Consider the following 18,556-nt stretch of genomic DNA (forward strand, 5'->3'; position numbering starts at 1 on the left):
TAAAGAAATAGATTCTGTCAATGTATACATAGTATTCTAAGTACAGATGGATTGATAAGTGGGACATGCTTAACACCCCAGCCATCCTACAATCCAAGCTTGATGCCCTCAATCTCACACAAATTATCAATGAACCTACCACGTACAACCCCAAAGCCGTAAACACAGGCACCCTCATAGATATCATCCTAACCAACATGCCCTCTAAATACACCTCTGCTGTTTTTAACCAAGATCTCAGCGATCACTGCCTCATTGCCTGCATCCGTAATGGGTCAGCGGTCAAACGACCTCCACTCATCACTGTGAAACGCTCCCTGAAACATTTCAACGAGCAAGCCTTTCTAATCGACCTGGCCCTGGTATCCTGGAAGGATATTGACCTCATCCCTTCAGTAGAGGATGCCTGGTTATTTTAAAAAAATGCCTTCCTCACCATCTTAAATAAGCATGCCCCTTTCAAGAAATTTAGAACCAGGAACAGATATAGCCCTTGGTTCTCCCCAGACCTGACTGCCCTTAACCAACACAAAAATATCCTGTGGCGTTCTGCATTAGCATCGAACTGCCCCCGCAATACACACAGGCAGTTAGAAACGCCAAGGCTAGCTTTTTCAAACAGAAATTGCTTCCTGCAACTCAAACTCTAAAAAGTTCTGGGACACTGTAAAGTCCATGGAGAATAAGAACACCTCCTCCCAACTGCCCACTGCACTGAGGCTAGGAAACTCTGTCACCACCGATAAGCCCACTATAATTGAGAATTTCAATAAGCATTTTTCTACGGCTGGCCATGCTTTCCACCTAACTAACCCTACTGCATTCAACAGCACTGCACCCCCCACAGCTACTCGCCCAAGCCTCCCCCATTTCTCCTTCTCCCAAATACATTCAGCTGATGTTCTGAAAGAGCTGCAAAATCTGGACCCCTACAAATCAGCTGGGCTTGACAATCTGGACCCTTTCTTTCTAAAATTATCTGCCGAAATTATTGCAACCCCTATTACTAGCCTGTTCAACCTCTCTTTCGTGTCGTCTGAGATTCCCATAGATTGGAAAGCAGCTGCTGTCATCCCCCTCTTCAAAGGAGGTGACACTCTTGACCCAAATTGCTACAGACCTATATCCATCCTACCCTGCCTTTCTAAGGTCTTCGAAAGCCAAGTCAACAAACAGATTACCGACCATTTCGAATCCCACCGCACCCTCTCCGCTATGCAATCTGGTTTCAGAGCTGGTCATGGGTGCACCTCAGCCACGCTCAAGGTCCTAAACGACATCGTAACCGCCATCGATAAGAAACAATACTGTGCTGCCGTATTCATTGACCTGGCCAAAGCTTTTGACTCTGTTAATCACCACATCCTCATCAGCAGACTCAGTAGCCTTGGTTTCTCAAACGATTGCGTCGCCTGGTTCACCAACTACTTCTCTGATAGAGTTCAGTGTGTCAAATCGGAGGGCCTGCTGTCCGGACCTCTGGCAGTCTCTATGGGGGTACCACAGGGTTCAATTCTTGGGCCAACTCTTTTCTCTGTATACATCAATGATGTCGCACTTGCTGCTGGTGAATCTCTGATCCACCTCTACGCAGACGACACCATTCTGTATACTTCTGGCCCTTCTTTGGACACTGTGTTAACAACCCTCCAGACGAGCTTCAATGCCATACAACTCTCCTTCCGTGGTCTCCAACTGCTCCTAAATACAAGTAAAACTAAATGCATGCTCTTCAACCGATCGCTGCCTGCACCTGTCCGCCTGTCCAGCATCACTTCTCTGGACGGTTCTGACTCAGAATTTGTGGACAACTACAAATACCTAGGTGTCTGGTTAGACTGCAAACTCTCCTTCCAGACTCACATCAATCATCTCCAATCCAAAGTTAAATCTAGAATTGGCTTCCTATTTCGCAACAAAGCATCCTTCACTCATGCTGCCAAACATACCCTCGTAAAACTGACCATCCTACCAATCCTCGACTTCGGCGATGTCATTTACAAAATAGCCTCCAATACCCTACTCAACAAACTGGATGCAGTCTATCACAGTGCCATCCGTTTTGTCACCAAAGCCCCATATACTACCCACCACTGCGACCTGTACGCTCTCGTTGGCTGGCCTTCGCTTCATAATCGTCGCCAAACACATTGGGTCCAGGTCATCTACAAGACCCTGCTAGGTAAAGTCCCCCCTTATCTCCGCTCACTGGTCACCATAGCAGCACCCACCTGTAGCACGCGCTCCAGCAGGTATATCTCTCTGGTCACCCCTAAAGCCAACTCCTCCTTTGGTCATCTCTCCTTCCAGTTCTCTGCTGCCAATGACTGGAACGAACTACAAAAATCTCTGAAACTGGAAACACTTATCTCCCTCACTAGCTTTAATCACCAGCTATCAGAGCAGCTCCCAGATCACTGCACCTGTACATAGCCCATCTATAATTTAGCCCAAACTACTACCTCTTCCCCTACTGTATTTATTTATTTTATTTATTATTTTGCTCCTTTGCACCATATTATTTATATTTTAACTTTGAACTTTCTTCAAATTATAATTCTACCATTCCAGTGTTTTACTTGCTATACTTTATTCACTTTGCCACCATGGCCTTTTTTTGCCTTTACCTCCCTTATCTCACCTCATTTGCTCACATTGTATATAGTATCATTTTTGTCTACAGTATCATTGATTGTATGTTGTTTTACTCCATGTGTAACTCTGTGTTTTTGTATGTTGTCGAACTGCTTTGCTTTATCTTGGCCAGGTCGCAATTGTAAATGAGAACTTGTTCTCAACTTGCCTACCTGGTTAAATAAAGGTGAAATAAAATGAATTGAATTGAATAGAGAGATGTCATAATTCAGCCCTTTATTAGACTTGTATGTTTGTTGGGTAGACGGTTTAAGAGATAGATAGGTGGAGAGATAAGGCTATTATTTCCATGTAAAAAGGACTCACAAGCATCAACATGTGTATAGGAGCATATCAAATTGGGTGTCAAATGAAAAGCATTCATATGAAAAGCAACCATAGTAGTCCATATTTTGGGAAAATTAAGGCATAGATACAGTTTTCCCACCATTTTAAATCCTAAAATTAGAAACATCAAAGGCTTTGATTTCTGGTCAAACAGATGGAAAGGGGGTCTTAGAAAACATCTACCAGAAAAAGTCAAAAAATATATATATAAAAAATACATAAAAACACAATGATGTCATTTCCATGTTAAAGGAGCCAAGAGGACCAGGTCAATTCCATGTAAAAGGAGCCAAGAGGCCCAGGTCAATTCCATGTAAAATGAGCCAAGAGGCCCAGGTCAATTCCATGTAAAAGGAGCCAAGAGGCCCAGGTCAATTCCATGTAAAAGGAGCCAAGAGAACCCAGGTCAATTCCATGTAAAAGGAGCCAAGAGGACCAGGTCAATTCCATGTATTAGGAGCCAAGAGGACCAGGTCAATTCCATGTAAAAGGAGCCAAGAGGACCAGGTCAATTCCATGTAAAGGGAGCCAAGAGGACCAGGTCAATTCCATGTAAAAGGAGCCAAGAGGACCAGGTCAATTCCATGTAAAAGGAGCCAAGAGGCCCAGGTCAATTCCATGTAAAAGGAGCCAAGAGGGACAGGTCAATTCCATGTAAAAGGAACCAAGAGGACCAGGTCAATTCTATGTAAAAGGAGCCAAGAGGACCAGGTCAATTCCATGTAAAAGGAGCCAAGAGGACCAGGTCAATTCCATGTATTAGGAGCCAAGAGGACCAGGTCAATTCCATGTAAAAGGAGCCAAGAGGACCAGGTCAATTCCATGTAAAAGGAGCCAAGCACATTCATGCTGACCTAAAGACCCCCAGGATACTAATGTCAACACATATATTTAGATATGGGAAATTGTTTGCATTCTGTAAGTTTATGAAATATTGTATTTACATTTACATTTTAGTCATTTAGCAGACGCTCTTATCCAGAGCGACTTACAGTAGTGAATGCATACATTTCATACATTTTTTTTTATTTGTATTTTTTTCCCGTACTGGTCCCCCGTGGGAATCGAACCCACAACCCTGGCATTGCAAACACCATGCTCTACCAACTGAGCCTCGTGCCTTGTAGTTCCCTTAACAAAAACCCACATATATTTAAGATATTTTCTGTTTTCTCTCCCTCATGAGGAGGGAGGATAATGATGGTTCACAGAAGTAACAAGTAATGCTATTCCTACCAATTAGTTGCAGGGATTTTTATTTATTAATTATTAAGTGATTAAAACTGGCACACTGTTATGTTCAAATAACTGTTTTCTTTCTCTTTCTGGATGAAAAACCAGCTGAGTCTGGACAACCCCTCCCTTTCTCTCAAGGTAGAGTATAGCAGAGCACAGTACAATACGCTACAGTACAGTAAAATACAGTACAGTACAATACAATACAATACAATACAGTACAATACAGTATCGTACAGTACAGTAAAATACAGTACAGTACAGTACAGTACAATACAGTGCAGTACAGTACAATACAGTACAATCCAATATAATACAGTACAGTACAATACAATATAATACAGTACAATACAATACAGTACAATACAATACAGTACAATACAATACAATACAATACAGTACAGTACAGTACAATACAGTACAGTACAGTACAATACAATACAGTATAGTACAGTACAGTATAATACAGTACAATACAGTACAATACAGTACAGTACAGTACAATACAGTACAATACAGTACAATACAATACAGTACAGTACAGTACAATACAGCACAGTACAATACAACATAATACAGTACAGTACAATACAATACAGTACAATAGAGTCGTGTAGTAGAGTTGAGTAATAAAGTAGTAGAGTAGAGATTATTGAGTGATTATTGCTGAGTGATTAGTGCTGAGAGATTAGTGCTGAGAGAATAGTGCTGAGAGATTAGTGCTGAGAGAATAGTGCTGAGAGAATAGTGCTGAGAGAATAGTGCTGAGAGATTAGTGCTGAGTGATTAGTGCTGAGAGATTAGTGCTGAGAGAATAGTGCTGAGGGATTAGTGCTGAGGGATTAGTGCTGAGGGATTAGTGCTGAGGGATTAGTGCTGAGAGATTAGTGCTGAGAGAATAGTGCTGAGTGATTAGTGCTGAGTGATTAGTGCTGAGTGGTTAGTGCTGAGAGGTTAGTGCTGAGAGAATAGTGATTAGTGCTGAGAGATTAGTGATTAGTGCTGAGAGGTTAGTGCTGAGAGATTAGTGATTAGTGCTGAGAGGTTAGTGCTGAGAGATTAGTGATTAGTGCTGAGAGGTTAGTGCTGAGAGATTAGTGCTGAGAGAATAGTGCTGAGTGATCAGTGCTGACAGATTAGTGCTGAGAGGTTAGTACTGAGAGAATAGTGCTGAGTGATTAGTACTGAGAGAATAGTGCTGAGAGATTAGTTATTAGTGCTGAGAGGTTAGTGCTGAGAGATTTGTGCTGAGAGATTTGTGCTGAGAGATTAGTGATTAGACCTGAGTGGATAGTGCTGAGTGATTAGTGATTAGTGCTGAGTGATTAGTGATTAGTGATTAGTGCTGATTGATTAGTGCTGAGTGATTAGTGCTGAGTGATTAGTGATTAGTACTGAGTGATTAGTGATTAGTGCTGAGTGATTACTGATTAGTGCTGAGTAATTAATGCTGAGTGATTAGTGATTATTGATTAGTGCTGAGACATTAGTGCTGAGTGATTAGTGATTAGTGATTAGTGCTGAGTGATTCGTTATTAGTGCTGAGTGATTAGTGCTGAGGGATTAGTGATTAGTGCTGAGCGATTCGTTATTAGTGCTGAGTGATTAGTGCTGAGTGATTAGTGCTGAGTGATTAGTGCTGAGTGATTAGTGATTAGTGCTGAGTGATTAGTGATTAGTGATTAGTGCTGAGACATTAGTGCTGATTGATTAGTATTTAGTACAAAGCGATTAGTGATTAGTGCAGAGTGATTAGTGAACAAAAACAAGAAACACTAACAGCGCACTGACAATAAACAGAAACAATAACGCCTGTGGAAGGAACCAAACGGAGTGACATAAACAAGGAGGTGATGGAATCCAGATGCGTGTCATTATGCGCTGGTGCCAGGTCAATAATCAGCGGCCTGGTGACCAAGAGGCCGGACAGGAAGCACACGTGACACACTTATTAATCATAATTGACTTACTTTACTTTCATTAAAATATTTCAGTTGTGTTTTATTAATTAGCTTTTATTTCATGACGTTATTATATTTCATATTTTCTGCCAGATAGCCTACAGTAGCAGTAGCCAGAGAGACAGACGGACGAACAGACGGACGGACGAACAGACGGACGGACGGACGAACAGACGGACGGACGAACAGACGGACGGACGAACAGACAGACGGACGAACAGACGGACGGACAAACAGACGGACGGACAAACAGACGGACGGACGAACAGACAGACGGACAAACAGACGGACGGACAAACAGACGGAAGGACGAACAGACGGACGGACGGACGGACGGACGAACAGACGGACGGACGAACAGACGGACGGACGAACAGACGGACGGACGAACAGACGGACGGACGAACAGACGGACGGACGGACGAACAGACGAACAGACGGACGGACGAACAGACGGACGGACGGGCGGGCGGGCGGGCGGACGGACGGACGGGCGGGCGGGCGGACAGACAACCAATTCCGTGCTCCTCATTGAACAAGTCCATCTAATTTCTAGGCCAGTAGCTAGCTGTCTGACTAAATCATTTTACTAGTTCTTCAAAGTAGATAAGGAATGCTATCAATACTGATTATTACCTACTACTACAACTATCAATTGGGCAGAGCTCCCTCACCAACTGTCTCTGTCCCTCTCCTTGTTGTTTTGTGTACATTCCTCTCTCAAGCCGTCTGTGTGTGGGCTATTTGTCTTGGTCCGAGCCAGGAGGAACAGGCGCAATAGATTATGGTCATTGTAGTCAATTCCCACTTTTCTGCACTGAACTAGGTTGAAAATTTGCCTAATAAAAACTACAACTCCCTTCAGCCCAGCGTTACAAATACAGTTGAAGTCGGAAGTTTACATACACTTACGTTGGAGTCATTAAAACTCGTTTTTCAAATACTCCACAAATGTCTTGTTAACAAACTATAGTTTTGGCAAGTCGGTTAAGACATCTACTTTGTGCATGACACAAGTCCTTTTGCCAACAATTGTTTACAGACAGATTATTTCACTTATAATTCACTGTATCACAATTCCAGCGGGTCAGAAGTTTACATACACTAAGTTGACTGTGCCTTTAAACAGTTTGGAAAATTCCAGAAAATGATGTCATGGCTATAGAAGCTTCTGATAGTCTAATTGACATAATTTGAGTCAATTGAAGGTGTACCTGTGGATGTATTTCAAGGCCTACCTTCGAACTCAGTGCCTCTATGCTTGACATCATGGGAAAATCAAAAGAAATCAGCCAAGACCTCAGAAAAAATTGTAGACCTCCACAAGTCTGGTTCAACCTTTTGGAGCAATTTCCAAACGCCTGAAGGTACCACGTTCATATGTACAAACAATAGTACGCTATTATAAACACCATGGGACCAAGCAGCCGTTATACCGCTCAGGAAGGAGACGTGTTCTGTTTCCTAGAGATGAACATACTTTGGTGCGAAAAGTACAAGTCAATCCCAGAACAACAGTAAAGGACCTTGTGAAGATGCTGGAGGAAACAGGTACAAAAGTATCTATATCCACAGTAAAACGAGTCCAATATTGACATAACCTGAAAGGCCGCTCAGCAAGGAAGAAGCCACTGCTCCAAAACCGCCATAAAAAAGCCAGACTACGGTTTGCAACTGCACAAGGGGACAAAGATTGTACTTTTTGGAGAAATGTCCTCTGGTCTGATGAAACAATAATAAAACTGTTTGGCCATATTGACCATCGTTATGTTTGGAGGAAAATGGGGGAGACTTGCAAGCCGAAGAACTCCATCCCAACCGTGAAGCACGGGGGGTGGCAGCATCATGTTGTGGGGTGCTTTGCTGCAGGAGGGACTGGTGCACTTCACAAAATAGATGGCATCATGAGGGAGGAAAATTATGTGGATATATTGAAGCAAAAAGTTAAAGCTTGGTCGCAAATGGTTCTTCCAAATGGACAATGACCCCAAGCATACTTCTAAAGTTGTGGCAAAATGGCTTAAGGACAACAAAGTCAAGGTATTGGAGTGGCCATCACAAAGCCCTGACTTCAATCCTATAGAAAATGTGTGGGCAGAACTGAAAAAGCATGTGCGAGCAAGGAGGCCTACAAACCTGACTCAGTTACACCAGCTCTGTCAGGAGGAATGGGCCACAATTCACCCAACTTATTGTGGGAAGCTTGTGGAAGGCTACCCAAAACATTTGACCAAAGTTAAACAATTTAAAGGTAATGCTACCAAATACTAATTGAGTGTATGTTAACTTCTGACCCACTGGGAATGTGATGAAAGAAATAAAAGCTGAAATAAATCATTCTCTCTACTATTATTCTGACATTTCACATTCTTAAAATAAAGTGGTGATCCTAACTGACCTAAAACAGTGAATTTTTACTAGGATTAATTGTCAGGAATTGTGAAAAACTGAATTTAATGTATTTGGCTAAGATATATGTAAACTTTCGACTTAAACTGTAGTTCCAGACTTGATTTCTCTCATGAATTATCTGATTTCTCTCAAGAGAAATTGCAAATTGGACTCACAGAAAACAATTATGTAAATAGATTTCAAGTAATTGAATGACGTCGGTCGATTAGTTTAATAATCCCAAAAATAAAATAACATTTTGGTTAATCGCTGAGCATTATGGTGGATGAAATTCACTTCAAATGTATTTTCCTGGACGGAGAGAATGAACTCAAGTGTACCTTAGACCTTTCACACATCTTCCAGATACAATATTACGTTACATTCCTGGTCGAATCTGTTTAACTCTCCCAACTCTCACTCACAACTTCCCGAAAGTCTTTCATTTCTATTTTTGCTATTTCTTTTTCTACATAAGCATTGGTGCTTCCATCTCAACTAACCACATTGCTTCCATAATGGTTTTGATCTCTTCTCCCAGTTTCCAATCCTCTCTGTTTTCAAATCCCACAGATTCAGAATCAGCAAACAGAACCCAAGTTCTATTTATAAGCTGGAGATCATGGAGGCTGTTGAAACAGAGATATTTCAATTTCTACAGAAGCCAGAAGGTATTGACTAGGTCCAACTGGCATAGACATCGTTGAGAAGGAGATGGATTAAGGAAAGGGGAGTTAAAGAGAGAGAGAAAGAGAGGGAGAGAGAGATGGATTGACTCGAAGACAGTGCTAACCCCCTGTGGAAGATGTTAAATAAAAAGACAGACATAGAGATGTAGAGGTGACTCATTAAAGGCATGGTATCTTATTATAGGTATAGTATCTTATTATAGGTATAGTATCTTGTTATAGGTATATTATGTTGTTATAGATTTAGTATCTTATTATAGGTATAGTATCTTATTATAGGTATGGTATCTTATTATAGGTATAGTATCTTATTATAGGTATAGTATCTTATTATAGTAACCCTGTGGGTGTGGTATCTATTATAGGTATGGTATCTTATTATAGGTATTGTATCTTGTTATAGGTATAGTATCTTATCATAGGTATGGTATCTTATTATAGGTATAGTATCTTATTATAGGTATAGTATCTTATTATAGTAACCCTGTGGGTGTGGTATCTTATTATAGGTATAGTATCTTATTGTAGGTATAGTATCTTATTATAGTTATGGTATCTTATTATAGGTATAGTATCTTATTATAGGTACAGTATCTTATTATAGGTATAGTATCTTATTATAGGTGTAGTATCTTATTATAGGTATAGTATCTTATTATAGGTATGGTATCTTATTATAGGTATGGTATCTTATTATAGGTATAATATCTTATTATAGGTATGGTATCTTATTATAGATATAGTATCTTATTATAGGTATAGTATCTTATTATAGGTATGGTATCTTATTATAGGTATAGTATCTTATTATATGTGTGGTATCTTATTATAGGTATAGTATCCTATTATAGGTATAGTATCTTATTATAGGTATGGTATCTTATTATAGGTATGGTATCTTATTATAGGTATAATATCTTATTATAGGTATGGTATCTTATTATAGATATAGTATCTTATTATAGGTATAGTATCTTATTATAGGTATGGTATCTTATTATAGGTATAGTATCTTATTATATGTGTGGTATCTTATTATAGGTATAGTATCCTATTATAGGTATAGTATCTTATTATAGGTATAGTATCTTATTATAGGTATGGTATCTTATTATAGGTATGGTATCTTATTATAGGTATAATATCTTATTATAGGTATGGTATCTTATTATAGATATAGTATCTTATTATAGGTATAGTATCTTATTATAGGTATGGTGTCTTATTATAGGTATAGTATCTTATTATAGGTATAGTATCTTATTATAGGTATAGTATCTTATTATATGTGTAGTATCTTATTATAGTAGCCCTGTGGGTGTGGTATCCACCAGACGATAATCTTCTTATCATACACATCTGTATTGGGAAAGAAATAAAACACACCCAGGTTAGTGAAGACTCCCTGTTCAAACACACACTACATACCCTGACTGCACGTATACAAACACATATATCTGATAAGACCATGACACTGGTTACACAACCAAAGAATATAAGTGGAGAGAGAGAGAGAGAGAGAGAGAGAGGAGCGAGGGAGGGAGGGAGGGAGCGAGGGAAGGAGGGATTGGGAGAGATAATGCGAGTGAAAGAGACAGGTGAAATGCTTCATGGGTCAACAGCAGTGCACAGCAGAGAAAGGAGTGAAGTGACAACTCTTTGAGCCAATCTCCCACCTGTGATTCTTTCACCTGTCATTGGGCCTTAGATCCACACACACACACACACACACACACACACACACACACACACACACACACACACACACACACACACACACACACACACACACACACACACACACACACACACAGACACACACAGACGCTGGAGGAACCTCATCAACCTGTCACTTCGGTTTAGGCATCTCAGTAGCTCTGGAGAATGATGAGAGGAGTGTGTATGTGTGTGTGTACGTGTGTGTGAGTGTGTGTGTGTGTGTGTGTGTGTGTGTGTGTGTGTGTGTGTGTGTGTGTGTGTGTGTGTGTGTGTGTGTGTGTGTGTGTGTGTGTGTGTGTGTGTTGGGAGGAGCCCCTGTCTGCTTCAACTAGCTCTCACAGTCTCTCGTCAGAATTAGGCGTTCATCCATGTTGTTTTTCAAAACGTCACATTTCCAAGTGTGAAAGGTTAAGTTAAGTCATTAACTCTGAATAGCGGTAGGTAGGGGTTAAGGTTTGGGAAAGGCTTAAAAAAACAAAGATAAAAAATAAAATAAAATACTGGATTTGAACATTTGGAATCAGAGACCGGTGCTTAAAAGCCCATCTGCCATCTGCCACAACACCCGAGCAGAAGTGCAACGCTTCCCTAAAGGTAACAGCGCTCACTGTCGCCCCTAGTGACCGGTTTCCACATCATCTCCTGAAGTCCTCAGACGTGGACGGATATCGAATACTGACTTGTATCACAGGTGACCTGGCTGCTCTGCCTGGCGGGCGTAGCTGTCAAGGTGTGTAGGTAATGACTTCCCTTTGATCTCCACTAGACACCTGTACCTGTTAAGATTTAGACACACCTCTACAGGGTTCACACTCAGGTCAGTATCCCTCACCCACACCTATGGTATTCCCCTATCTACTGTCAGGTCAGTATCCCTCACCCACACCTATGGTATTCCCCTATCTACTGTCAGGTCAGTATCCCTCACCCACACCTATGGTATTCCCCTATCTACTGTCAGGTCAGTATCCCTCACCCACACCTATGGTATTCCCCTATCTACTGTCAGGTCAGTATCCCTCACCCACACCTATGGTATTCCCCTATCTACTGTCAGGTCAGTATCCCTCACCCACACCTATGGTATTCCCCTATCTACTGTCAGGTCAGTATCCCTCACCCACACCTATGGTATTCCCCCTATGTCCTGTCTTTCTATTTAGTTTTTTTCTCTCTTCTCTCCTTCTCATCCCTTTCTCTCTCTCTACCCCTCCTATGGCATTCCCCCTGTAGTTTCTCTCTATCTCTCTTTTGTTTTGTCTCTCTCTGTTTCTGTCTGTCTCTGTCTCTTTGTCTTTCTCTCTCTTTCCGTCTCTCTCTTTCTGTCTCTCTTTCTGTCTCTTTCTGTCTCTCTCTCTTTCCGTCTCTTTCTCTCTCTCTTTTTGTCTCTCTTCTCTTTAAACTTTTTTCTTCTTTCTGTCCTTTATATCATGTGTTCTAGGAGTGTAGTTGTATAGTGTTCTAGGTGTGTAGGTGAACAGTGTTCTAGGTGTGTAGGTGAACAGTGTTCTAGGTGTGTAGGTGAACAGTGTTCTAGGTGTGTAGGTGAACAGTGTTCTAGGTGTGTAGGTGAACAGTGTTCTAGGTGTGTAGGTGAACAGTATTCTAGGTGTGTAGGTGAACTTCAGAGAGACTATTCAGAGAGAGATGGAGAGTCAGACAGAGAGATGGGGCAGTGTGTTCTCTCTTGAGACATTTCCTGTGGGAGACATTTCCTGTCTAAGACATTTCCTGTGGGAGACATTTCCTGTGGGAGACATTTCCTGTGGGAGACATTTCCTGTGGGAGACATTTTCTGTCTAAGACATTTCCTGTGGGAGACATTTCCCGTCGAAGACATTTCCCGTCTAAGACATTTCCCGTCGAAGACATTTCCTGTGGGTTACATTTCATGTCAAAGACATTTCCTGTGTGGTACAAGGACACAAAGAGCATACAGTTCTACCAGAAACTTTTCTAGTTGTTCTTAATGTCTCAATATTTCTTTAGTCAGACAGGCAATTTTATGTTATTTATTCACTACAGTTTAAAACAAATAGCATTTGAATACACACAGCACTACAGTTTAAAACACACAGCACTACAGTTTAAAACACACAGCACTACAGTTTAAAACACACAGCACTACAGTTTAAAAACACACAGCACTATAGTTTAAAACACACAGCACTATAGTTTAAAAACACACAGCACTATAGTTTAAAACACACAGCACTACAATTTAAAACACACAGCACTACAGTTTAAAAACACACAGCACTATAGTTTAAAACAAACAGCACTACAGTTTAAAACACACAGCACTACAGTTTAAAACACACAGCACTATAGTTTAAAACACATAGCATTTTAATCCACACAGCACTACAGTATAAAACACACAGCACTACAGTTTGAAACACACAGCACTACAGTTTAAAACACACAGCACTACAGTTTAAAACACACAGCACTATAGTTTAAAACACACAGCACTACAGTTTAAAACACACATCAATACAGTTTAAAACACACAGCACTACAGTTTAAAACACACAGCACTACAGTTTAAAACACACAGCACTATAGTTTAAAACACACAGCACTACAGTTTAAAACAAACAGCACTACAGTTTAAAACACACAGCACTACAGTTTAAAACACACAGCACTATAGTTTAATCCACACAGCGCTACAGTTTAAAACACACAGCACTACAGTTTAAAACAAACAGCACTACAGTTTAAAACACACAGCACTACATTTTAAAACACACAGCACTATAGTTTAATCCACACAGCGCTACAGTTTAAAACACACATCACTACAGTTTAAAACAAACAGCACTACAGTTTAAAACACACAGCACTATAGTTTAAAACACACAGCACTACAGTTTAAAACAAACAGCACTACAGTTTAAAACACACAGCACTACAGTTTAAAACAAACAGCACTATAGTTTAATCCACACAGCACTACAGTTTAAAACAAACAGCACTACAGTTTAAAACACACAGCACTACAGTTTAAAACACACAGCACTATAGTTTAAAACACATAGCATTTTAATCCACACAGCACTACAGTATAAAACACACAGCACTACAGTTTGAAACACACAGCACTACAGTTTAAAACACACAGCACTATAGTTTAAAACACACAGCACTATAGTTTAAAACACACAGCACTACAGTTTAAAACACACATCAATACAGTTTAAAACACACAGCACTACAGTTTAAAACACACAGTACTACAGTTTAAAACACACAGCACTACAGTTTAAAACAAACTGCACTACAGTTTAAAACACACAGCACTACAGTTTAAAACACACAGCACTATAGTTTAATCCACACAGCGCTACAGTTTAAAACACACATCACTACAGTTTAAAACAAACAGCACTACAGTTTAAAACACACAGCACTATAGTTTAATCCACACAGCGCTACAGTTTAAAACACACATCACTACAGTTTAAAACAAACAGCACTACAGTTTAAAACACACAGCACTACAGTTTAAAACACACAGCACTATAGTTTAATCCACACAGCGCTACAGTTTAAAACACACATCACTACAGTTTAAAACAAACAGCACTACAGTTTAAAACACACAGCACTATAGTTTAATCCACACAGCGCTACAGTTTAAAACACACAGCACTACAGTTTAAAACAAACAGCACTACAGTTTAAAACACACAGCACTACAGTTTAAAACACACAGCACTATAGTTTAATCCACACAGCGCTACAGTTTAAAACACACATCACTACAGTTTAAAACAAACAGCACTACAGTTTAAAACACACAGCACTATAGTTTAAAACACACAGCACTACAGTTTAAAACAAACAGCACTACAGTTTAAAACACACAGCACTACAGTTTAAAACAAACAGCACTATAGTTTAATCCACACAGCACTACAGTTTAAAACAAACAGCACTACAGTTTAAAACACACAGCACTACAGTTTAAAACACACAGCACTATAGTTTAAAACACATAGCATTTTAATCCACACAGCACTACAGTATAAAACACACAGCACTACAGTTTGAAACACACAGCACTACAGTTTAAAACACACAGCACTATAGTTTAAAACACACAGCACTATAGTTTAAAACACACAGCACTACAGTTTAAAACACACATCAATACAGTTTAAAACACACAGCACTACAGTTTAAAACACACAGTACTACAGTTTAAAACACACAGCACTACAGTTTAAAACAAACAGCACTACAGTTTAAAACACACAGCACTACAGTTTAAAACACACAGCACTATAGTTTAATCCACACAGCGCTACAGTTTAAAACACACATCACTACAGTTTAAAACAAACAGCACTACAGTTTAAAACACACAGCACTATAGTTTAAAACACACAGCACTACAGTTTAAAACAAACAGCACTACAGTTTAAAACACACAGCACTACAGTTTAAAACAAACAGCACTATAGTTTAATCCACACAGCACTACAGTTTAAAACAAACAGCACTACAGTTTAAAACACACAGCACTACAGTTTAAAACACACAGCACTATAGTTTAAAACACATAGCATTTTAATCCACACAGCACTACAGTATAAAACACACAGCACTACAGTTTGAAACACACAGCACTACAGTTTAAAACACACAGCACTATAGTTTAAAACACACAGCACTATAGTTTAAAACACACAGCACTACAGTTTAAAACACACATCAATACAGTTTAAAACACACAGCACTACAGTTTAAAACACACAGCACTATAGTTTAAAACACACAGCACTACAGTTTAAAACACACAGCAATACATTTTAAAACAAACAGCACTACAGTTTAAAACACACAGCACTACAGTTTAAAACACACAGCACTACAGTTTAATCCACACAGCACTACATTTTAATCCACACAGCACTACAGTTTAAAACACACAGCACTACAGTTTAAAACACACAGCACTATAGTTTAAAACACACAGCACTACAGTTTAAAACAAACAGCACTACAGTTTAAAACACACAGCACTACAGTTTAAAACACACAGCACTATAGTTTAAAACACACAGCACTACAGTTTAAAACAAACAGCACTACAGTTTAAAACACACAGCACTACAGTTTAAAACACACAGCACTATAGTTTAAAACACATAGCATTTTAATCCACACAGCACTACAGTATAAAACACACAGCACTACAGTTTGAAACACACAGCACTATAGTTTAAAACACACAGCACTACAGTTTAAAACACACATCAATACAGTTTAAAACACACAGCACTACAGTTTAAAACACACAGCACTATAGTTTAAAACACACAGCACTACAGTTTAAAACAAACAGCACTACAGTTTAAAACACACAGCACTACAGTTTAAAACACACAGCACTATAGTTTAATCCACACAGCGCTACAGTTTAAAACACACAGCACTACAGTTTAAAACAAACAGCACTACAGTTTAAAACACACAGCACTACAGTTTAAAACACACAGCACTATAGTTTAATCCACACAGCGCTACAGTTTAAAACACACATCACTACAGTTTAAAACAAACAGCACTACAGTTTAAAACACACAGCACTATAGTTTAAAACACACAGCACTACAGTTTAAAACACACAGCACTACAGTTTAAAACACACAGCACTATAGTTTAAAACACATAGCATTTTAATCCACACAGCACTACAGTATAAAACACACAGCACTACAGTTTGAAACACACAGCACTACAGTTTAAAACACACAGCACTATAGTTTAAAACACACAGCACTATAGTTTAAAACACACAGCACTACAGTTTAAAACACACATCAATACAGTTTAAAACACACAGCACTACAGTTTAAAACACACAGTACTACAGTTTAAAACACACAGCACTACAGTTTAAAACAAACAGCACTACAGTTTAAAACACACAGCACTACAGTTTAAAACACACAGCACTATAGTTTAATCCACACAGCGCTACAGTTTAAAACACACATCACTACAGTTTAAAACAAACAGCACTACAGTTTAAAACACACAGCACTATAGTTTAAAACACACAGCACTACAGTTTAAAACAAACAGCACTACAGTTTAAAACACACAGCACTACAGTTTAAAACAAACAGCACTATAGTTTAATCCACACAGCACTACAGTTTAAAACAAACAGCACTACAGTTTAAAACACACAGCACTACAGTTTAAAACACACAGCACTATAGTTTAAAACACATAGCATTTTAATCCACACAGCACTACAGTATAAAACACACAGCACTACAGTTTTGAAACACACAGCACTACAGTTTAAAACAAACAGCACTATAGTTTAAAACACACAGCACTATAGTTTAAAACACACAGCACTACAGTTTAAAACACACATCAATACAGTTTAAAACACACAGCACTACAGTTTAAAACACACAGTACTACAGTTTAAAACACACAGCACTACAGTTTAAAACACACAGCACTACAGTTTAAAACACACAGCAATACATTTTAAATCAAACAGCACTACAGTTTAAAACACACAGCACTACAGTTTAAAACACACAGCACTACAGTTTAATCCACACAGCACTACATTTTAATCCACACAGCACTACAGTTTAAAACACACAGCACTACAGTTTAAAACACACAGCACTATAGTTTAAAACACACAGCACTACAGTTTAAAACAAACAGCACTACAGTTTAAAACACACAGCACTACAGTTTAAAACACACAGCACTATAGTTTAAAACACACAGCACTACAGTTTAAAACAAACAGCACTACAGTTTAAAACACACAGCACTACAGTTTAAAACACACAGCACTATAGTTTAATCCACACAGCGCTACAGTTTAAAACACACATCACTACAGTTTAAAACAAACAGCACTTCAGTTTAAAACACACAGCACTATAGTTTAAAACACACAGCACTACAGTTTAAAACAAACAGCACTATAGTTTAATCCACACAGCACTACAGTTTAAAACAAACAGCACTACAGTTTAAAACACACAGCACTACAATTTAAAACACACAGCACTATAGTTTAAAACACATAGCATTTTAATCCACACAACACTACAGTATAAAACACACAGCACTGCAGTTTGAAACACACAGCACTACAGTTTAAAACACACAGCACTATAGTTTAAAACACACAGCACTATAGTTTAAAACACACAGCACTACAGTTTAAAACACACATCAATACAGTTTAAAACACACAGCACTACAGTTTAAAACACACAGTACTACAGTTTAAAACACACAGCACTACAGTTTAAAACACACAGCACTACAGTTTAAAACACACAGCAATACATTTTAAAACAAACAGCACTACAGTTTAAAACACACAGCACTACAGTTTAAAACACACAGCACTACAGTTTAATCCACACAGCACTACATTTTAATCCACACAGCACTACAGTTTAAAACACACAGCACTACAGTTTAATCCACACAGCACTATAGTTTAAAACAAACAGCACTACAGTTTAAAACACACAGCATCACAGTTTAAAACACACAGCACTATACTTTAAA

This window comes from Salmo salar, chromosome 07 (assembly GCF_965601325.2).
Source record: "Salmo salar chromosome 07, fSalSal1, whole genome shotgun sequence".
Lineage (NCBI taxonomy): Eukaryota > Metazoa > Chordata > Actinopteri > Salmoniformes > Salmonidae > Salmo > Salmo salar.